We start from the raw sequence: 3,761 nt of genomic DNA, 5'->3' as shown, positions 1-3,761 counted from the left end.
ACCATATGTTTCAGTTAACTTGAAGCAAGACATTACAATTTGCATCTACATTCTTAATGATATAGACGTTTGCCTTCTTCTTCCCCAAACATCCAGGTACCATTCAAACTGGAATAAATACACCAACCAAAACACACATGTATACAATATTCTGCATTATTTATTTTAACAAGACGGCACAGTAAATTAACTTATTCAAAATGTTCAATTTTTTTTATATTTTTTTTTTATACCTAAAAGTAAAACACAGTTTAAACTTCAAAATAAGCAGAACATAAATATGTTGCTGCATCCACTGGACAAAAGAATGTGATTAAAAAAAACTTTAAAAAAACAACAACACCTTAGTGATTTGAAAACATTTCTGGTCCAAAACCTACTTTTCACTCTTGTCTGCATGGTGGCTAGTTCTAAAAATATCGCCCAATCAAATGAAAGGAGACAAAAGTACACCGCCATTTTTGAAGCTGCCATGAGGCATGACTGAAACAGTGCGTGTCTAGAGTGGATATTTTCCCAGGAATGCATCATGAACGAAGCTTTTGAACTGGATATCTAAGTGTGGGATCAAAGTCTACAATATTGTTGCAATGTTGAGATGCACAACTACTTCCATGCGAAAAGCCAGCCGGTCCTTTGACAACGTGGAGTTCTAACCATGGCTGACAGTGACACCTCTGGCTCAGAAACGAAACATGAAACATCCACTTTGCCTCCACCCGAATCGCAATGAGTGACTCACTCTCTTCACAAACCCTCTTCACTCTCGTTGGTAAGTAATTGTGTTGATTGTTTTGATACAGTGGTATTTTAACTTTTAGTGTAGCTATTGTGCTGACCCAGTGAGTCGAGTGACATAATGGGACTGGTAGTGGTAGTATGGCACGAAGACAAAGAAATACACATTCATTACTCTTTTCAAACTTTCACTTACTGAAGTTACTGTTACCAGTGCCACTAGAAATAGAACAGAACTTAGCTTTGAGTTTGAATTTGAGCACTTTAGTAATGAGTCATTGGCCATGCAGGACATTCTTTATACTTTATAGAGCCTCACTTGCACCCACGAAGAGTGCTTGCATTCGTCATTTGTAATATTGCCAACCAATTATTTCCTTCCATACATTTAGTATTTGAAAATTAGCAAGTTTAACTAATTGTTTCTCTTCAAAGTTAAACTAAAATAATCAAATGTTGAATTGTATATTAAGTTATTTACTATTAGTATTACTTTATTAGACAAAAGTAATAATAACTACTATTACTGAGTACTATGCTGGGTTTTTTTCAAGTATCCCCTGGATACATGTGCGCAGTGAAGAGTAGCAAATAAGCAAATCTATATTTGTTTTATTTATATTAGCTATGCAGTTGGCGTCGCTAGAGTCAGCGTCGCCAGTCACCACGACAAATGTTCCTCAATTTGCAGCGAGTGTTGCCAGTTAGTTTATTGCTTCATTCTTTGCTTGAAGCCTGATCATTTCTGTGCATGTGACATTTAGAGCAGATCCTAATAGCAGCTAGTGTCTTTTTTTCAAAAGCCTTGAAAGTTGAATGTTCTCACGTGTTGCTATGGGATTTTTTTGTTTTAGCCTTCATATGACCTCGATGGTGCACCAACACCGCGTGCAACAGTAGCGGCTAAGGCGCCGAGATCAGGTAACTAATTATTCCCTATCAAAAAACAAGAAAGGTAAGTTTGTTGGAACGTTTGTTATTGACAAAACAATACATTCACAAATATATATTAAATTACAACAAACTACCGTTCTTGGATTTTGATTCTGAATTTTGGAACGTTGGCAGTCTTTTTGTTTATGGATTTATTTAATTATTCCCCAACAAAATTATGATGTGTCTGCTCACTTTTTAAGTGCCGACAGTTTTGGTTAATGCTTTAGTAACATTTTTTATTTATACATGTGCATAATTGGTATTCTTTTTTTCAGTTCTAACCACAGAACCTGGCCTGCACTGAAGCCTGCAAGGCGAATGCAGCTGCACTGAGGGAGCAGGTCAAGGACCTGCAGGCCAAGGTCACTACTGACTAGCCTGGAGGCAAGACAGCGCGAGCTGGAGGGGGAGCTGATGGCCAGCTATGCTACACAAGGTATGTTAGGTATGATAGCTGCATACCTGCCAACTGCTACAATGTTTGGCGTAGCATGCTCCGATTTTGCAGTCATTGCTACGCCAAGCCAAAAGCTGCTATGCTCAACAACAAAATGACAAGCATCCAAAATGTTCACTTATCCCTCGACAATCAATAATGAACATAGCGTAACTAGCCAAGTACTGATGCCTGGGTACCACTCCGTTATGACTCGGATGTTGTCCACGTGACTTGCTTAGCCATTTGTGAATTTTGTTGCAAGCATTCGCATACTGCGACTTCTGTCTTGTGTGTGGCGCACGTTAAATGTCAAAGCAGCACCGCCCTGATATGGCCCTTCGTGATCGGCTGGGCGTTAAACAAACAAACAAAAAATTCAGATCTATCACTGTAAAAGAAGGTTCTAAAAATTAATCACTATCACTTAAAATCTTGATCTCTTTTAAAAAGTTAAAAATCTTGTCCAGGGGAACATCCCGGATCTGAAGCAGACAGAGATGCATTCATATTAATTAATTGCACAAGTGGTATTCTGCTGGTAAAGTTAAAGAAAAGACTTCAAGTACAGAGGTTTGGATGGATATTAATATTTTTCTTGCAGGCTTTAATTTGAATTATAATTTTGTCTGAACCTGCTGAATATATCATTTCAGCTTACACCGTGGCAAGCAATGAGGGCAGCTCGTCGGCGAGGATTAGGACGGTGCTGCGGAGCAAGCTGTCAGCAGCCATTTGTAAAGCTAAGAATTCGAAGTAACTTTTACGTCCTGATATAATATATTATTGTGCCATGTGCCAGGACCTATGGTTGTTTGGATGTATGGACAGACTTTATTTTCTTTTAGATCTGTTTTCTTTTTTTCTCTGTGGTATATTTTTATCTAGTCACGTTCTGTTGTATGTACATCAAATTGTTTCTCTCCTAAAATTGGTTTGTGATTTCTAGTCATGCGTTTATCTAGTCACGTTCTGTTGTATGTACATCAAATTGTTTCTCTCCTATTATTGGTATGAGAGTTCTAGTCATATTTTGTCTGTGGTGTCTTTATGTGATCTCCACCCATGTTCTATGGTATGGAAACTTTGATGAGGGTTATTTTTTTGTGTACTGACATATATTTTTTTCCTTTCTATCTCCCCCCCCCCCACCCCCCTTCCCCCCCCCTCTCCCTCCCTCCCCCCACCCCCTCTCCCTCCCCCCCACCCCCTTTTTTCTGTGGCTATTTTTATAAACCTCTGGGGAAGTATATTATTGGTATACTTTTAGTACATTTTTGGTATACCTCTGCAGCAGTACATAATCAGTATACTAGTGGTACATTCTTTTTTCTGTGGCAATTTTTCTTAAACCTCTGGGGAAGTATATTATTGGTATACTTTTAGTACATTTTTGGTATACCTCTGCAGCAGTACATAATCAGTATACTAGTGGTACATTCTTTTTTCTGTGGCAATTTTTCTTAAACCTCTGGGGAAGTATATTATTGGTATACTTTTAGTACATTTTTGGTATACCTCTGCAGCAGTACATAATCAGTATACTAATGGTACATTCTTTTTTCTGTGGCAATTTTTCTTAAACCTCTGGGGAAGTATATTATTGGTATACTTTTAGTACATTTTTGGTATACCTCTGCAGCAGTACATA

General features: G+C 38.0%; 1 long non-coding RNA gene across 1 annotated transcript; it reads left to right on the top strand.

Moving 5' to 3' along the window:
- The first annotated feature begins 249 nt into the window (after window positions 1-249).
- Window positions 250-3,220, top strand: LOC138971109 (uncharacterized). Its single transcript, XR_011457168.1, has 4 exons — window positions 250-772; window positions 1,593-1,659; window positions 1,950-2,110; window positions 2,767-3,220. It is a non-coding gene; the product is annotated as an uncharacterized lncRNA (long non-coding RNA).
- Window positions 3,221-3,761: the final 541 nt, after the last annotated feature.

Source organism: Littorina saxatilis, linkage group LG7, assembly GCF_037325665.1.
Source record: "Littorina saxatilis isolate snail1 linkage group LG7, US_GU_Lsax_2.0, whole genome shotgun sequence".
Lineage (NCBI taxonomy): Eukaryota > Metazoa > Mollusca > Gastropoda > Littorinimorpha > Littorinidae > Littorina > Littorina saxatilis.
Note: the sequence above shows the minus strand (reverse complement) of the source record. Positions and strands in the feature narration are given on the sequence as shown.